This window comes from Gastrolobium bilobum, unplaced genomic scaffold (assembly GCF_033153095.1).
Source record: "Gastrolobium bilobum isolate Gb01-03AN ecotype WA unplaced genomic scaffold, APGP_CSIRO_Gbil_v1 utg3567, whole genome shotgun sequence".
NCBI classification, from domain to species: domain Eukaryota; kingdom Viridiplantae; phylum Streptophyta; class Magnoliopsida; order Fabales; family Fabaceae; genus Gastrolobium; species Gastrolobium bilobum.
The window spans coordinates 1-20,508 of NW_026898783.1; the positions used below are offsets into that span (position 1 = coordinate 1).

The 20,508-nt window shown below is 42.2% G+C and overlaps 1 non-coding gene across 1 annotated transcript; it reads left to right on the forward strand.

Annotated features, from left to right (window-relative positions):
- The first annotated feature begins 1,818 nt into the window (after positions 1-1,818).
- Positions 1,819-1,925, forward strand: LOC133284119 (small nucleolar RNA R71). Its single transcript, XR_009747865.1, has one exon. It is a non-coding gene; the product is annotated as a small nucleolar RNA R71 (small nucleolar RNA).
- Positions 1,926-20,508: the final 18,583 nt, after the last annotated feature.

The following is a 20,508-nucleotide window of genomic DNA, read 5'->3' on the forward strand; positions in this document are numbered from 1 at the left end:
AGTCTGAGCTGCTTGGGGACGTCTCCTTTGCAGCTGGTTTTGGTGCTGACTTCCTTCCAATCTTCAGCCTTTTTGCTAAAGGCTCACTCTCCTCGTCCTGGTCAGAGAGGGTGATAAGCTTTGTAGAGGATGCTCCTTCTGACCTATTGCTGTTGAGGACCCTCTTTATCCTCTGACTTGAATGTTCCCCATTTCTTGGGGGAGGTTTAGCAGGAGATTTCTTCTTGCCCTGTTTGCCATCCGTAGCAACAGGGGCTTCCTTCTTCACCTTGGTGGGAGGAGGGACTCTTCTTCTTGCCGGAACGTTTGAAGAAGATGAGGATTTTGAAGGAGCGGACTTGGTGGTCTTCTTCTGAGAGGCCACAGGTGTTTCCTCATCATCATCACTGGTGGGGAAGCATTGGAGATTGGCAGGGATATGTTGATCGGTGGTAATGTAGGTGCTCCTAAGACCGTTCCAGGTCTTCGCATCAATGATGGATGCCACCCTTTGTGCTATCATCAGGGTGTTCCTCTACACCAGCTTTCCTGCAGAGCTTCCTTTATAGTAGTTGGGATTGTCCACAGCTACTGTTATCTTCAGATCCTTCTGAAATGTGTACTCCTCCTTACTGTCCAAGTACTCCTTGTACGGACAGTTAGTAACGGTGGGGAGGTGGAGTACTTCTTGGACATCAGCAGGGGAAAATGACACTTGTTTTCCCCTTACTGTGACCACGTCAGGGGCATCTTTCTTCAGCCTCCTCGTCTGGTATAAGAATTCTCATACCCATTATAGATTTAACTCGCGGTCCTCAGTGGCAAAGAGCAGCAGCTTGAGTTTGACCAGTGATTCCTTCACGAATGGAGGCAGAACCACTTTGTCCTGATGCAAAGAAATGTTCCTTTCTGGGAACAGAACGATGGTGGATTCAGTGAGCTCTGGCTCTTCGCCTCGGTTGGCTACAGGGGTCACTTCAAATGAAAGCTTAGTCATTTTGTTCAGAAAGGGAGTTAGGGCACAAATGCAGGAGGGATAAAAGGGTTCTGAGTTGAATGGAAGTAGTAGAACTTGAAGAAATCAGAGACCGAGTTTAAATAGACAGTGGGGGAAAATGAAAGGATTCTGGGACGTGGCGGTTGAAGATGGGAGATTGAAAAGGTAGTGGAATGGGGACGTTACAGAACGAGTGGTCAGCAGTTACTGACCAGTAACTGATGGGATGAGTGTGAGAAGATGGAACAGTTTAGGTCAGGACGTGGGAGAGAGGGAAATGAAAGGGTGTAGTCGTCTTAATGGTTGAGAAGACAGTTGCTTTTTCTGCGCGCGTTTTCATGATTTACAATGAATACAAATAGATATGGCTGCGTATCTTTCTAAGTGACTCAGCAGGGACAGGTGTCCCAGTCACTCTTGCCACCTAACCCAGGGAACGTTCCCTTTGTCTTTTCCTAACTAATAAATAAATAATTAATCTAAAATAAATAACAAGTAAACATGCAACAGTGACTACGAAATAAGGAAAAGGGAACGTACTAACCTATCACCTATTATTTAATAAATCTAAATGAACATGTAACAAAACATATAGATTTATGAGTGATGCCAGCTGGGCTTCCATGGCTGTTTGTTTATCCAGTTCTAGCATGTCTGGCTTCCTCACTGAGCTCACTCTGTCTATTGGCCATTGGAGACATCTTTCAGCAGTCCCTTCTATGATTTCGTACCTTGATTCAAGTGTTCCTGTAAAGAAATATCCTTCTGCAGCAAAATCTAAGTGAGATTGAGAAGTATGGTCAAGTTCCTTATAGAAAGATTGTAACACTCCCCAACTCTCTACCCCATGGTTTGGACATTTTCTTATGATGTCCTTGTATCTCTCCCATGCTTCATAAAGATTTTCTCCATAAAACATTCTGAAGTTAGAGATTTCAGCTCTAACATCAGCTTGTCGAGACATTGGGAGAAACCTCTATATGAACTTGTTAGAGAGTTCTTCCCATTGAAGACCCCTGCTTCCCTAATCATGTGGAACATGATAGGTTTTAGTTCAAAATTTGGTGCTACAGAGGGAAGGATTACTTCCCTATCTGGTCTGTTCTAGAAAGGAGCAGCCAAAGTTCTGAAGTTCTGTTCAGGGGGAATCTCTTCATGGTTATTATTGTGATCAGCCATGTTTTCAGGAAATTCTTCCCTGAGGTTCCTTCTTCTCCTATGGAGTGTACGTTCTGGCTCAGGATCAAAGAGAAACTCAGTACTTCAATGGAGTGGTCAGAGTCTGTTTCAAACTCTTCACTCATAAACCAATAGCACAGGGTATATATATGCACAACAGATTCAGTGATAAAGAGAAAACAAATATAAAAGTAAAGTCACATATACAGTATATGTGTTAGAAAACAATGATAAGAACAACAGTTCGTGTTTCTATCCCCGGCAACGGCGCCAAGTTCTGATAGGGGACGTTCCTCTGTTCTTGCAAAACACAGATTCGTCCCTTAGTTGCAACCCAAGTGCACAAGTGCACGCATCAAGTAATAAAGAGAGTATTAATGCCCAAATTATCGTTCCCACGAGGATAGAGTGCTAATTATTGTTTTATCACTGTTTATAAAGAATGAAAATGAGAAGAAAAGTTAGTAAATGAACTGTCTGGTCAAACGTTCCCTACTGTCTTGACAACGTTCTTCAAGAACAATAGGTTCAATCTGATGGCAAACAGTTGCTCGCTGCGTTATGTATGTGATCCTTCCTGTTTAGAAGAAGGTGAGATAATAATCATTGGAGTTTTTATAAGTACTAAATAAAATAAAATAAAAACAACTAAAACAGAAATAACTACAATCAAGAGACAACAGGGTGGTGGTTAAAACAGTTTAACAGAAGGAACAGATTCACTGCTTCACTCTTAAAGGGGCTGTTTTCTCTGCTCAAGACTTAGCACCTTTTGGCTTTGTCCCAGTTTCTTTGCCTGGCAACTTTGATTCCTCAGCTCATGGTCTAGATGGCTCACAAGTTTCCATATTCCTATGGCTCCCTTGACTCCAACAGGTACTTAGTTTAGAACATTAAAATGGACGAGTTGGCCCCTTATTCCTAAGGTGACCAGTAGCATTTTTTCCATGACATCTACCTTCCCCAAATGGCTAAGCTATCTGAAATCCCTTCCTTATGGAAGTTCTTTTCTCAGTATGTACCCAATTTCCATTGGCGCACAATGAATATAGCTTACTTAGCCAAAGAAATACAAAAAGCTTCGGTCAAGAGTTTTGAAAACAGTTCTTTAAGAGTTTCACAGTTTACCCGTTCCACAGATAGTTCAGCTCATGGCTGATAGTTTAAACATAATTATTCTTAACTGAGATCACATTGACCCGAGATTCAGTCAAGAGATAACGATTGGAACGAAGAGAAAAACACTTATATTAATTTAAAAGACAGTTTATAAAAAGAAACATAAAATGGAGAAAGATGGGTATTTGCTCGTGAGGAGTCTTTATGGTTGTTTAGAGAGAAGAGAAAAGGGGTTGTCACTTAACTACAGTTACAACTTAAAATTAAACTAAGTTACTAACTACTACTAAGTGATCTCTTCCTTTCGGACTGCAAACCCTCTAGGATTCGATGATGTTTTTGTGTGAGGGTGGTCCTATTTATAGCTGGAAGAGGAGTGGCAAGACTGTAATTCCTTTAGAGCTAGTTGCTTGAATAAGGGGACGGGACTATGGCAGCAGAGTGTGAAGCTTGCGTGAATTGCTGAATGGAGCAGGATTTGGTGATGATTAGCCGTTGTTTGCAGACCTTCCCATGCTTTGCTTTTGTTTTCAGCCAATGAGAACTCTTGATTCTTTGCTCTTCACGTTTCCAGCTGCTCAGTTGGTGCACCACCTTGCTTTTTAGAAGTCTTTAACTCTATGTTACCTGCAAAGTGTACAGAAGTATTAAATGAATGGAACAGGTGCATTAAATGCATCTCAGTCCGTTCCCCTTTTAATATATTTTAAAGGAATACGTTACCATTCGTTCCCCCACTGTGTTTTTGTCACAAATGTGTAAAACAAGTGATTTTTATGCTGAAGTTGCTCATCAGATGAGGAAACGTATGGCATTTTGCCATCAAAATGGGCTTAGACGGGAACGAATTTACGTCCTGTAACACCCCAAATGTAAATACATATAGGGTGCACCTTCATCATGCATTCAACGCGCGAAAGTCTAAATTTAAACTTTACGAATGCAAATATCAGAGTGCGGAATGGAAACACATAACCATTTGCTGTATCTATGTACAGCAAGATGCCTCCACGAAGAACCCCTACGCAAGATATACAAGGACAAATTAACACGTTGCGGGACACCATCACCCAATTACAAACCAACACGGGAGATATGTTTCAGAATATAATGAACGAGATCAGAAGGAACCCAAATGCTAATGCAAACAATAACGGAGCAAGCGGCTCGGGAACAGGAGCCGGGGGTCATGGTGAAGGACCCCGACCTCCTCCAGGAAACGGTGCGGCAGGTCAAGATAACCAAGGACTACTGTTGACGTTTAGAAAGCACAAACCACCCTCCTTTCAAGGAAGTCCTGACTCAATGGCAGCTGTACAATGGCTGCAAGCAATGGACAAGATTTTTCGAGTTATCCAATGCACCGACGATCAGAAGGTGCTATTCTCGACGTACATGCTGGAAGGAGATGCTCACCACTGGTGGGCGAATGCGTCCCAACCGTTGGAAATGCAGAATGCGGTTATAACTTGGGCCGTGTTCGAGGAAATGTTCTTGGAAAAATACTTTCCGATGTCAATCCGGGATAGTAAACAAGGAGAATTTGACAAACTGGTTCAAGGAACGATGACGGTGGACCAGTATCATGCTAAGTTTAATGAGTTACTAAGATTGGCAACGTACAGAGGAGCAATGCCTTTACCAGACTTTCTGATGGCGAAGTTTCAACGGGGTCTGAATCCCAGAATTGCTGAGCTAGTAGCCGGCAACGACCCATGTGACTTTGCAACCCTAATCAATCGATGCAGAAGAGTGGAAGCTATTGGCCAACAGAAGAAACTCGTGGAAGCTAGCGGGAATGGTTATAAAGGAAAGGCTGGACCATGGCGAGGAAACAACGGAGGAAAGCCCTGGCAGCCCAGGCGAGATGACAACAAGTTCAAGAGACCCGGAAACTACCGGGGAAACAACAGCCACAACAACAAACCTCCGAACTGTCCAAAATGCAAGAAGCCCCATTACGGTAACTGTCTAAGTGGAACCCCAAACTGCTACAAGTGTGGAAAAGAAGGACACTATGTCAAGAACTGTCCACTATGGGGAAACCAACAAGCAATAGAAGAAGCACCAAGGATGGGCAGAGTTTACACCCTCGATCAACACACGGCAGACCAGGCAGCTGAACTGGTCAAAGGTACGATCTATATTTTCCATGAAAATTTAGATGTACTATTTGATTCTGGTGCTACGAATTCTTTTGTCGCTGATTATGTGGCGAAAGCGTACGATTTATTTACTGATAGACTGCAAGTACCTATGCGGATCATGACCGCGACGGGAAAAGTTGCTAAGGCGTACCTACTATGTAGAGACGTCGCATTTATCTATGAAGGAAAGAAGTACAAATAGGACTTCATAGTCCTCCCACTAGAGAAGATCAATGTGATTCTAGGGATGGACTGGCTCGCCAAGCAGCGAGTGGTGATTGACTGCAGCAATCGCAGTTTGATTATCGGCAAAGAAGGAGCGGAAGAAAACTCAGCGCCTGAAACAGGAGAATGCTCCATGATGATGATGGGAACTCTTGTAGGAGAAGAAGAGATACCACTGTCCAACATTCTAGTGGTTAAGGAGTTTGAGGATGTTTTTCCCGATGATATCACCAATTTCCCTCCAGAACGAGAGGTACAATTTTCAATTGAGCTAGTACCAGGAACTGGGCCAATTTCAATTGCGCCCTACCGTATGTCACCACTTGAACTTGTGGAATTAAAGAAGCAATTGGAAGACTTAATAAAGAAAAATTTTATCAGACCCAGTGTGTCTCCATGGGGAGCGCCAATATTATTTGTGAAGAAGAAGGACGGGTCAATGAGACTATGCACGGATTACCGACAGCTCAACACGGTTACTGTGAAGAACAAGTACCCACTGCCTCGTATTGAGGACTTAATTGATCAGCTGAGAGGTGCAAGAGTATTTTCAAAGATCGATCTCCGATCAGGATATCATCAGATCCGGATCAAGCCGGAAGACGTTCCGAAGACAGCATTCAGATCAAGATATGGGCACTACGAGTACCTGGTCATTCCTTTCGGACTGACAAATGCCCCAGCAGTGTTCATGGGGTATATGAATCAAATATTCAAACCTTATCTGGATCAATTTGTTGTCGTGTTTATCGATGACATATTGATATACTCAAAGAGCAAGGAGGAGCATGAGGAGCATCTGAGAATCGTGCTGCAAATATTACGGGAGAAACAGCTATACGCCAAACCATCCAAATGTGAATTTTGGCTGCCCGAGATTCAATTCCTTGGGCATGTGATATCAGATAAAGGAGTAGCGGTGGACCCCAGTAAAATCAAAGCAGTAGTTGACTGGGAGCGACCCAAGACGGTCACAGAGATAAGAAGCTTTCTTGGATTGGCAGGGTATTATAGAAGATTTATTGAAGGATTCTCGAAGCGGGTGTTACCACTCACCCGATTGACAAGGAAGGAAGTCCCTTTTGTGTGGACTGATGAATGCGAAGTTTGCTTTCAGGAGTTAAAGAAGATGCTGACGACAGCCCCAGTGCTGACATTACCAAACCCTGAAGAACCATTTGAAGTTGATTTTGATGCCTCAAAGATGGGTTTGGGATGTGTGCTTATGCAAAATGGCAGACCAGTCGCGTACGCATCTCGACAGTTGAAGTCACATGAAGAGAATTATCCCACTCATGATCTTGAGTTGGCAGCAATCGTATTTGCTTTGAAGATATGGCGTCATCACTTATACGGTGCTACTACGACAGTATATAGTGACCACAAAAGCCTCAAGTACTTATTTGATCAGAAGGAGCTGAACATGAGACAGCGCCGATGGATGGAATTCCTGAAAGATTATGACTTTGAACTAAAGTATCATCCCGGCAAGGCGAATGTAGTTGCTGATGCCTTGAGCAGAAAAGTCAGAGGAATTGCAAGTATGATGATAGCCGAACAACAATTGATTGAAGATTTCCGAGATTTAAATCTCGCAGTGGTAAACAGTGAATGCGGATAGGAATATTACGCAGTACAAATCCAAGATGAACTCTTAGAGAGGATCAAGGAAGCCCAACAAGCCGTAGATTGTTTGAAACGGTTAAGAAATCAACCTGGAGTTAGTTTAAATCAACAAGGTATAATTACCTTTCAAGGGAAAATTGTCGTCCCTACACGACTCTTGAGAGATGAAGTGATGGAAATAGCCCACAAGAGTCAGTACTCGATTCACCCAGGAGCCACCAAAATGTATGCAGACATGAAGAATAATTTCTGGTGGAAGGGAATGAAGAGAGATGTTGGAAGATTCGTAAGCAAATGTATGGTGTGCCAGAAAGTAAAGATAGAGCATCAACGACCAGCGGGCACCCTACAGCCCTTGCATATTCCCGAATGGAAATGGCAAAGTATTTCTATGGACTTTGTAACCAGTCTACGCAGAACTCAAGCAGGCTACGATGCCATCTGGGTAGTGGTCGACAGATTGACCAAGTCAGCACACTTTATACCGGTGAAAGGAACGTACACGACAGAGAAGCTGGCTCAAATTTATGTGAAGGAGATTGTAAGACTGCACGGAGTACCAGAAAGTATAATCAGTGATCGGGATCCTAAGTTTACATCCCGATTCTGGTATTCATTACAGCAGGCATTCGGAACTCAATTACGATTGAGTACGGCGTACCATCCGCAGACAGACGGACAGACTGAAAGAACAATACAGACACTGGAAGACATGTTAAGAGCTTGCGCTTTAGAAAGAGAAGGTTGTTGGGATCAGTATCTGCCTTTGGCAGAATTTTCTTACAACAACAGTCATCATGCAAGTATAGGAATGGCCCCGTATGAAGCTCTTTACGGAAGAAGGTGTCGAACACCTGTATGCTGGGAAGAAGTGGGCGATAAAGAAATGTTTGGGCCATATATGGTGAACGAAACAACTAAGCAGATAAAGATGATTCGTGACAGGATGCAGAAGGCTCAGGACAGACAAAAGAGTTATTATGATTTGAAGCACCGACCCCTAGACTTTGAAGTAGGGGAACATGTATTTGTTAAGCTCTCTCCTATTACAGGTATTGGAAGAGCACTCGGTGTAAGAAAGTTAAGTCCGCGTTATATCGGTCCTTATCAGATTCTGAAAAGGGTGGGGCCGATAGCTTATCAGTTGGCATTACCTCCAAATTTGGCAAATCTTCACGATGTATTTCATGTTAGCCAATTGAAGAAATATGTAGCCGATCCCTCACATGTTGTATTACCGGATGAAGTGGAAGTACGACCTAATTTGAAGATCCCGGTGGTACCAATCAAGATTCTGGATAGAGAAGAGAAGCAGCTTCGCAGCAAGGTGATACCCATGGTAAAAGTACAATGGCAAGGAAGGACTCCCGAAGAAGCAACTTGGGAGCGAGAAGATGAGATTAGACAGAAGTACCCCGAGTTATAGTAATTTTCGGGACGAAAATTTTATTAGTGGGGGAGGATATAACAACCCTAAAATATTTAGGGTTGTTATATCCTCCCCCACTAATAAAATTTTCGTCCCGAAAATTACTATAACTCGGGGTACTTCTGTCTAATCTCATCTTCTCGCTCCCAAGTTGCTTCTTCGGGAGTCCTTCCTTGCCATTGTACTTTTACCATGGGTATCACCTTGCTGCGAAGCTGCTTCTCTTCTCTATCCAGAATCTTGATTGGTACCACCGGGATCTTCAAATTAGGTCGTACTTCCACTTCATCCGGTAATACAACATGTGAGGGATCGGCTACATATTTCTTCAATTGGCTAACATGAAATACATCGTGAAGATTTGCCAAATTTGGAGGTAATGCCAACTGATAAGCTATCGGCCCCACCCTTTTCAGAATCTGATAAGGACCGATATAACGCGGACTTAACTTTCTTACACCGAGTGCTCTTCCAATACCTGTAATAGGAGAGAGCTTAACAAATACATGTTCCCCTACTTCAAAGTCTAGGGGTCGGTGCTTCAAATCATAATAACTCTTTTGTCTGTCCTGAGCCTTCTGCATCCTGTCACGAATCATCTTTATCTGCTTAGTTGTTTCGTTCACCATATCTGGCCCAAACATTTCTTTATCGCCCACTTCTTCCCAGCATACAGGTGTTCGACACCTTCTTCCATACAGAGCTTCATACGGGGCCATTCCTATACTTGCATGATGACTGTTGTTGTAAGAAAATTCTGCCAAAGGCAGATACTGATCCCAACAACCTTCTCTTTCTAAAGCGCAAGCTCTTAACATGTCTTCCAGTGTCTGTATTGTTCTTTCAGTCTGTCCGTCTGTCTGCGGATGGTACGCCGTACTCAATCGTAATTGAGTTCCGAACGCCTGCTGTAATGAATACCAGAATCGGGATGTAAACTTAGGATCCCGATCACTGATTATACTTCCTGGTACTCCGTGCAGTCTTAATATCTCCTTCACATAAATTTGAGCCAGCTTCTCTGTCGTGTACGTTCCTTTCACCGGTATAAAGTGTGCTGACTTGGTCAATCTGTCGACCACTACCCAGATGGCATCGTAGCCTGCTTGAGTTCTGGGTAGACTGGTTACAAAGTCCATAGAAATACTTTGCCATTTCCATTCGGGAATATGCAAGGGTTGTAGGGTGCCCGCTGGTCGTTGATGCTCTATCTTTACTTTCTGGCACACCATACATTTGCTTACGAATCTTCCAACATCTCTCTTCATTCCTTTCCACCAGAAATTATTCTTCATGTCTGCGTACATTTTGGTGGCTCCTGGGTGAATCGAGTACTGACTCTTGTGGGCTATTTCCATCACTTCATCTCTCAAGAGTCGTGTAGGGACGACAATTTTCCCTTGAAAGGTAATTATACCTTGTTGATTTAAACTAACTCCAGGTTGATTTCTTAACCGTTTCAAACAATCTACGGCTTGTTGGGCTTCCTTGATCCTCTCTAAGAGTTCATCTTGGATTTGTACTGCGTAATATTCTTGTCCGCATTAACTGTTTACCACTGCGAGATTTAAATCTCGGAAATCTTCAATCAATTGTTGTTCGGATATCATCATACTTGCAATTCCTCTGACTTTTCTGCTCAAGGCATCGGCAACTACATTCGCCTTGCCGGGATGATACTTTAGTTCAAAGTCATAATCTTTCAGGAATTCCATCCATCGGCGCTGTCTCATGTTCAGCTCCTTCTGATCAAATAAGTACTTGAGGCTTTTGTGGTCACTATATACTGTCATAGTAGCACCGTATAAGTGATGACGTCATATCTTCAAAGCAAATACGATTGCTGCCAACTCAAGATCATGAGTGGGATAATTCTCTTCATGTGACTTCAACTGTCGAGATGCGTACGCGACTGGTCTGCCATTTTGCATAAGCACACATCCCAAACCCATCTTTGAGGCATCACAATAAACTTCAAATGGCTCTTCAGGGTTTGGTAATGTCAGCACTGGGGCTGTCGTCAGCATCTTCTTTAACTCCTGAAAGCAAACTTCGCATTCATCAGTCCACACAAAAGGGACTTCCTTCCTTGTCAATCGGGTGAGTGGTAACACCCGCTTCGAGAATCCTTCAATAAATCTTCTATAATACCCTGCCAATCCAAGAAAGCTTCTTATCTCTGTGACCGTCTTGGGTCGCTCCCAGTCAACTACTGCTTTGATTTTACTGGGGTCCACCGCTACTCCTTTATCTGATATCACATGCCCAAGGAATTGAATCTCGGGCAGCCAAAATTCACATTTGGATGGTTTGGCGTATAGCTGTTTCTCCCGTAATATTTGCAGCACGATTCTCAGATGCTCCTCATGCTCCTCCTTGCTCTTTGAGTATATCAATATGTCATCGATAAACACGACAACAAATTGATCCAGATAAGGTTTGAATATTTGATTCATATACCCCATGAACACTGCTGGGGCATTTGTCAGTCCGAAAGGAATGACCAGGTACTCGTAGTGCCCATATCTTGATCTGAATGCTGTCTTCGGAACGTCTTCCGGCTTGATCCGGATCTGATGATATCCTGATCGGAGATGGATCTTTGAAAATACTCTTGCACCTCTCAGCTGATCAATTAAGTCCTCAATACGAGGCAGTGGGTACTTGTTCTTCACAGTAACCTTGTTGAGCTGTCGGTAATCCGTGCATAGTCTCATTGACCCGTCCTTCTTCTTCACAAATAATATTGGCGCTCCCCATGGAGACACACTGGGTCTGATAAAAATTTTCTTTATTAAGTCTTCCAATTGCTTCTTTAATTCCACAAGTTCAAGTGGTGACATACGGTAGGGCGCAATTGAAATTGGCCCAGTTGCCGGTACTAGCTCAATTGAAAATTGTACCTCTCGTTCTGGAGGGAAATTGGTGATATCATCGGGAAAAACATCCTCAAACTCCTTAACCACTAGAATGTTGGACAGTGGTATCTCTTCTTCTCCTACAAGAGTTCCCATCATCATCATGGAGCATTCTCCTGTTTCAGGCGCTGAGTTTTCTTCCGCTCTTTCTTTGCCGATAATCAAACTGCGATTGCTGCAGTCAATCACCACTCGCTGCTTGGCGAGCCAGTCCATCCCTAGAGTCACATTGATCTTCTCTAGTGGGAGGACTATGAAGTCCTGTTTGTACTTCTTTCCTTCATAGATAAATGCGACGTCTCTACATAGTAGGTACGCCTTAGCAACTTTTCCCGTCGCGGTCATGATCCGCATAGGTACTTGCAGTCTATCAGTAAATAAATCGTACGCTTTCGCCACATAATCGGCGACAAAAGAATTCGTAGCACCAGAATCAAATAGTACATCTAAATTTTCATGGCAAATATAGATCGTACATCATCCCTTATAATGGATTGGAATCAAACAAATTAGGGTTCTTGGCATGACATTTGGGGATTTAGGGCAATTTGAGTTCAATGCTTAAGGGATTCATACATATTTGTTTTTGGTTAGAAATTGAAAGTATCCATGTACCCTCCCATTCACAACAAATAATCGAAAACATTCCCAGATTTGCTTGAACTTTTTAGTTTTTGATAGATTACACACAAGCAAATGATGCATGTGAACTATTTGTAAAAATGCTCATATGAACCAATTGACAAAATGTCAAAAGGAACTCTAAATAGTGTGTAGTATTGGCATGATAATAACATTGCAAGTACATTTTCGAATTTATGCTACACAGATGCTACATGTATGATTCAAAATAGAGTTCTTAGGATACTATAAGTCATGTAGACCAAGTGTTTGATATTATGTCACAACCAATAATTGCTTCATATTTTAAAATTGCATGACTTGATTGACATCATGTAAACAATTGCTAACTTCCTAAATTCTATCAGATCATTGTGGGAATACACAAGTTTAATGACATTGTGAAATCATGCTTGAATCATCATTCTATTGCAAAGCACACTCTAAATATGAATACACACTTGAATGGTACCTGCTTAGCATTAGGAGAAAAATAAACACTTATGGTAAAATTATTGAAAGTGTGAAGTGATGATGATTTAACTACTTCTATCATAGAACCATGACTTAACACTAAATCTAGGAATTCCCAAAATGCAATGTATCTTGAATTGCAAACAGTTTCTGGTTTTCAGGATGTCAGGAAGAAGAAAGTGGCAAAAAGGCACCAAGCAAACCGGTGCCGGTTCAAGTTCCCAACCACCGGTACAAGAGGAGGTGCCAAGGTTCAAGTCTCTTGCTCATGAGCAGGGGTACCATGGCCACATATTAGGAAAAACAGTATGCAAGGAGCGAGTCCTCCAACTCACCATGGGCCAGCACCCGAATTTCTATAACAATATTACTAGGCGGGGTTGGAGGAACTTCTACACCCTCCCAGTAGTGACAAGGGAAGACATCTGCAGGGAGTTCTTTGCCAATGCCTACATTGAGCATGAAGAGGGGGTAGAGAGGCAGTATGTCAGTTTCGTGAGGGGGAAAGAAATCCATTATAACTCCCTCTCCATTCAGAACCTGCTGAAGACGGCCCATTGTGACAGGAGATCTGTCACCACTTGTGCACACTACAATAAATGTCATACCATTGATTATGCGGATGATGAATTGGAGGCTGCAAAGCCTATATTGGAGTGCATCACTAATCCAGGTGAAAAGTGGGACACCACTAAGGAAGGGCGTCCTAAGAGAGTGTGGCTGATGAACTTGAATAACCCAGCCAAGGTATGGTATCACTTCATGGTCAGCAACATCATGCTCTCTTCTAACCACACTGAGGTGGTAGTAAGACGGGCAGTGTTGATATGGGCTATTATGCAGGGGCTGCCCATAGACCTACCCAGGGTCCTCTCTGAGAGCCTATATGACATGGCCCACAACACCAGCAAAAAGGCATCCATTGGCCATAGCTCTCTGATACAGTACATGTGTTAGGCAGCAGGGGTAGAGATTCCCACAACAGGTGGAAGAGATATTACCTTGCTGCCAACCATAAATGCCAAGTGAATTTTAGATAAGCTGAAGGAACCTATAGAGGAAGATGGTTCAGTAGCAGAGGAAACCCAAGCAAAAAGGCAGAGGCGAGTGAGACGTGCACCAGCCCAAACAGATGAGGCTTCCGGATCAGCTGCCGGAGGTTCAATAGAGAGTCGACTGACTGCTCTTGAGACTCAGGTGGGATTCATCCGGCGCAGGAACCGACATATGCATAAGCAGCAGCTCGCTTATCAGACACACATTCTGCGGCACCTCAGCATTACTCAGTCCGATGGACTCCCAGCCTTCCAGCCAGAGCCTTATGAGGGCTGAGAGGAGGAGGATGCTTACGATGCTGCGCAGTGAGGGGTGAGCACAGTTCCGGCTATTGATGGCCAGAACGATGATGCAGAGGATGGCGAGGACACTGTCATGCCACCAGCCATAGTGAGAGATGCAGAGGACGAGGATATGCATGATTGATCACTTTGGCCAATTTATATGCTTTATATCAGTTTCATTTTGTTTTGGATTATTATGTTTATTTTTTTTATGGTATGAGATAACCCTATGATGCAGTATGTATTTCAGCGCTGTTGACCGATAGTTTATTGATGCTGTTTCAAGAGGAATCGACTAGTTTTAAAACTATCCATGCATTTTTGTTTAGATTTAAATTAGTTGCTGAGGACAGCAACATTTAAATCTATGAATGGTAACCGCGTAGTTCATCAGCCGGAGTGCAAATTGACCGGAGAGACTTAATTTTTTTTGTTTACATCTGGGAATGAGTATACACAGAACATCCGGCTAGTACAGGGAATCATCTCAACTGTTTTCTTGTTTCTTTGATGCAATTGGAATTTAAATAATTTTTTTAGAGAGTTTTAATGAAAAAAAAACCCCAAGCTACTGTATTTTGAAAATTTTTTAAGTTTTCTCAGTGCATTTAATGAAAAAAAAAATTGGCAGGGAATTTTTATCAGTAATTGATTCAGAGCATGATGATGACTTACTTGAATTTTGTATAATAAGCATCAATGTTGATTGAATACCTTCTTTAGAATTGAATTTTTGAGATGAAAGACTAGGGGAATGACTGTGCATTCATAGCCGTGAGGTTTTGAGCCTATACAAAAAAAATTTATTGAGTGTGCATTTCACTGTATGAAAGACTTTAAAACTTGCTTTGTTTCTGGCTTGAATTAGTATGTGATTTATTCTATGGATATGATTAAGGCATGTTCTTTCTTTAAACTAGATGGCCAAATAGTCAACTGTACTATTATTCCTTAGTTAAACCCTTTTGAGCCTAGGCCTGATTATTCTTTGAAAACCTATAAAGATGTATAAGCTACTTTCCATATACTATCCTCACCTTAATTGAGATTGAAATTCAGATTTGAATTGAGGAACAGGTGTTCATTGTTGAATATAAATTGTAATATATGGGAGTACGCAAAGAGAAGGGCAAAAGCCAAGTACGGTTGAAAGGAAGATGAAACGCACAAAGGGAAAGAAAACTAATCAAAAAGAAGGCGGAAAGGGAACAAAGTGAAAGAAAAAGAAAGTAACATATCTTGAGAGAGAAAAGAAAAGGACAAATAAGAGAAAAAGTTCAAAGAAATAAGTGAAGAAGAACGAACGACAAGAAAAAGAAAGTTGTTAACAAAATAGGAAACAATTACATCCTTTCCTCTTCAAAAATCTGGATTTTAATCTTGGAAGCCCTTTCTTCAATTTTTCCTTTCCTTTCAGCCAGGCCAAGTTACAACCTGAATAAAGACCTCTTGATCTGTTGAATACTTTACTGTTACTAAGGCGAGCTAGAATATGAGCAAGCCTATGGTAGTCTAATTCAGGGGGATTCGAGTGAAACACCAACCCTCTAAACAGTTGAGCGTGAGTGAATTGAAATCCTAGTGAGGGGGTGCTAAAGGAAATCTCCTTTGTTCTTGATCTTAAGAATTTCTTTTCTGATGAATTATGAAATTAATTGATTGATGCATTAAATCTTTAGAGTCTGAATGCTCTATTATCATGTCTCTATTAAATCCTTCCTATCAAATTCCATGCTATTAAAATTCCTACTCCTTAATCCCTTAGTTTTATTCTGATTGATTGCTGAGGACAACAATATTCAAATCTGGGAATGTTTCATAAACCTTTGGTTTACCATGTTTTTAGGCTAAAATTATAAAAGAGTTATCTAGTAGAATGCATGGAATTCAAGGTTTTACAACATATAAAGTCATAAGATAGGAAATTGAGCTGACGTTTTGATGTTATTTGCATTTTGAAGGTAAAACCACAAATATTGGTGCTAAAAAGTGCTAAAGAAATCATGACGAAGAAGTAGCGGCTCAATATAGACCAAGGGAAGCCAAAATCTTACAAGTTAAGAGCCAGAAGAGCACGCTCAAGCGCACAAGAGAACGCTCGAGCGCTTCATAGCAGGGAAGACAGCCAAACTGGGCAATTCAGGACGCTCAAGCGCATAGATGCACGCTCAAGCGCCCAAGAAGACAAGAATTTATCCTCGAGGAGCACGCTCGAGCGCCCATTAGCATGCTCGAGCGCGCTCAGGCAGGCAGAAACAGCAATTTGAAGCCCATTAGCACGCTCAAGCGGCCAATAGCACGCTTGAGTGCCCAAGCACGTTCCAGACAGTAAAGATTTACTAAGATTTGCTGAGATTTTCCAATGGATACCGGATTTTGATATCCGGAATTAAAGCGAAAACATATCGACCACGATTTAAAGAGATTCATGGAAGATTGAAGCAGGATTATAACAAGATTCAAAGTCAAAAATCTGTCACCAATCTACAAGATCTTAAACGCAAAAGGAAACACTTATAAAATTAATTACAAATCTAATACGGATACGGTGGGAGATGCAATGAAGGATCTGGCTTTGAAGATTATAAATAGGGAGCTGAGGTTTAGACCAATTCACCAATTCACAAGTCCAGAGAATTACATAGAGACCTGAAGGAGGAATCCTGTTGCGGAGCGCTGGAACACAAAGGAACCAAGACAACATCACACCAATGGAGGCTTGGGGTTCTCTTTTCTTTACTATTGTTTTTGAATTCTGCTAGGCTAGTTTTTTATGTAGTTAGGGGTAGATGGAACCTAATTGAATCGTTTATGTTGATGAATTAAATTGTTATTGAATTCTTTTCTTTTTATAATTGAATACATTTATCTGTCTTGAATGCTTTCTATGAGTTTTCTCCTTATAGAATGATTTTGGAGAATTGTATGATAATAGGGATGTTGGTGCAAGAACCCTAACTAGGTAAATTTATCATAATCCTTGTGATCTAGGGATAGACATAGGGTAATTGTTCAATCATGGAATTCTTGATCTTAATGCATGTTTTCTTGGGGAATAACCGGGGAACTAGGGTTCTTTCGCAATCACATAGATTTAGGGTAACAAGGAATTGAGCCATAATTATCTTAGATAGAATTGGTTGGAAATATATTAAGAAAAGGTGATTGACTCTTTAATTCATAACATAACGAGGATATTGGGGGCAGTCGAAACCCTAACTACACTTGTTTTACATTCTTAATCAATCATCTTTCAATTGTCTTTTTTTATTCTGAAATTTCTTTAACTGCATCTTATTACTTGTCTTTAATTTTTAAATTCTTCAATTACAATTCTCTTCATCTAAATTCTTGATTGTCCAACTAAAATGCGATTAGCGAACTAGTGCTTGAAATTTCGATCCTCGTGTGAACAATCTCGTACTCAGTACACTTTATTACTTTTACGACTGGTGCATTTGCCGAGTCGCAACAACTACCCCAAAAGCTAGCTCAAGGGGTGGGAGTGTCCAAGGCCTTATAAAGGCCACATTAGTTGCCCATACAACCAATATGGGACTATATATCTCAACTTGTAAAGAACCTTGGGATACACCACTCCAAAAGCTAGCTCAAGGGGTGGGAGTGTCCAAGGCCTTATAAAGGCCACATTAGTTGCCCATAAAACTAATGTGGGACTATATATCTCAACACGCTCATTCACGCAAGAGCCCTTTGGGCTAGAAGCGTGGAATTGCACAGGTCCAATTTTTGGTTTACTTTTTTGTGCTTTTTATTTTAATTCCACTTTAAAATGGGGGACGGTGAGCATTGAACTTGTGCTCTGATACCATGTAAATAACCTTGGGATACACCACCCCAAAAGCTAGCTCAAAGGGTGGAAGTGTCCAAGATCTTATAAACTCCACATTAGTTGCTCATACAACCAATGTGGGACTATATATCTCAACACTTGGCTAAGTTCAATGAGCTGGCCAAGCTTGCACATTTTCGTATTTCAATGCCTACCCCGACCTTTCTGGGTTTTAAGTTGCGAAGGGGACTTAATAAGGAGATAGCTGATCGCATTGCTGGTGCTGCATCTAGAGATTTTGGTACATTGGTACAGCAGTGTAGGGACATTGAGGATGTCTATATTGTGAGCAAGGCCAAGAGGACCAAAGTAGCTGAGTTGAAAGGAACTGGTAGTTCCACTTCCTGGAAAGACAGGAAGTTTGCTGGAAAGGGTAAAGGGAAGCAGTTGGCTGCTAGGCAGGCGCCTAGCCAGTTGGCTGCGGGAAATTTCATGTTGGACCGTGTGCTACCGGCCAGTTGATCTGTTTCCATTGTGGCAAGGAGGGCCACTACTCTGGAGATTGTACGTCGTCGAACGCGAGAGCTGCAGCAGTTCAGGCAGTTCCATTGCAGATGGTTCTGCTTCCATCTACAGCGGCACCTGTTGTGCCACCTGCCATCGGTCGTGTCTACACCTAGGATAGGCAGCAGTCGGACCGAGCTTCGAACCTTGTTAGAGGTACTGTTTCCATTGGTGGATTTGTTGTTGATGTATTGTTTGACTCTGGGGCTACGCATTCTTTCATCGCAACCCTGATTGCTGTGGGGCTTGAGTTGCCCGGTGCTGTGCTTTCTCCATCGTTGCGGGTGACCACCGCCACCAGAGAAAAGTGTGTTACCTCCGCTGTACATCGAGATGTCGTGTTTCAGTGGGATGGTCGTGAGTACTCGGTAGATCTGATAGGATTGCCGATGGCTAACTTAGAAATCATCCTAGGAATGGATTGGTTGTCCAGAAATTTTATGATGATTGATTGTTGTGCTAAGCGAGTGGTGATGTCTTCGTGTGATTCCACAGCCAGTTCCTTGTCTTATATTTCTGTGCTGCAGGCTAGGAAAGCCTTGAGAGCAGGGGCATTTGTATATGTCATGTTGGGAGGTTTGGTGAGTGGGACATAGGAGGATATCACTAGCATTCTTGTGGTGGGGGAATTCCTTGATGTGTTTCCTGAGGAGATTCCTGAGTTTCCGCCACAGAGGGAGATAGAGTTCTCCATTGATTTATTGCCTAGTGTGGGGCCTATTTCACTGGCTCCATACCGAATGTCTCCACCAGAGTTGGCATAGCTGAAGAAGCATATTGAGGATCTTTCAACGAAAAACTTCATCCGACCGAGTGTGTCTCCATGAGGAGCACCGGTCATTTTTGTGAAAAAGAAAGTGGGACTATGCGATTGTGCACCGACTACAGACAACTGAACAAGGTGAAAATCAAGAACAAGTATCCCCTTCCTTGTAGTGATGATCTGTTGGATCAACTTAGGGGTGCTTGCGTGTACTCGAAGATTGATCTCCGGTCCGGATACCATCAGATTCGGGTAAAGCCAGAGGATGTCCCTAAGACCGCATTTCGTTCGGGATTCGGTCACTATGAGTATTTAGTGATTCTGTTCGGACTCACCAATGCGCCCGCGGTGTTCATGGATTACATGAACTGGATTTTTCAGCCCTATTTGGACCGCTTTGTGATCGTCTTCATTGACGATATTCTAATTTACTCCAAGACGGAGGAGGAGCATATAGAGCACTTGAGGATTGTGTTGCAAGTGCTGAAGGAGAAAAAGCTTTACGCTAAGCCTTCGAAGTGTGAGTTTTGGCTCAAATCAGTAAAGTTCCTTGGGCATGTGATTTTTGCAGAGGGAGTTGCAGTGGATCTCAACAAGATTGAGGCTGTGTTAGATTGGGAGAGGCCCAAGACGGTTACAGAAGTGAGGAGTTTCTTGGGTTTGGCTGGTTACTATAGGAGGTTCATTAAGGGATTCTCCAAGATGGTTCTACCATTGACTCGCCTTACCCGAAAGGAGGCTCCATTTGTGTGGACTCACGAGTGTGAGGAGTGCTTTTAGGAGTTGAAGAAGAGGTTGACAACTGCACCAGTGTTGATCCTTCCTGATCCTGCGGAGCAGTTTGAGCTATATTGTGACTGCACCAAGGTCACATTTTTTCCTTATTAACATATCAATATAAAATCCATCTATATCCTTATGTAATTGCAAAACCACAAATAAAATCCTGAAATGCCTCAATATCATAAATAAATACTAAGTCATGAAGCTACATCGCGTAGTCATGACCAACGTCCATATCTCATGGCGTATACAAATCATACATGTTCAACAATAACACAAATAAATCAAAGGCATGGACAACCCCCATGCTCACAAACAAATAAAACATCCATAGTCGGGTAAAAACATAAAGTCATAGTAGTCCTATCTCAGGTACAATAATCATGTCCAAATGATATAAATAAAGCATGCATATAAATCAACTCTGCTCTAGCCTCTTGCCTCGGGAAGCATCCATCTCATGGACGTCTACACCTAAAAATATGCCCCACACGGGGTGAGATCTCTAAAACGAAATTTCAGTAAGCAAGGGTTCTTGAAGAGTTCCTCCG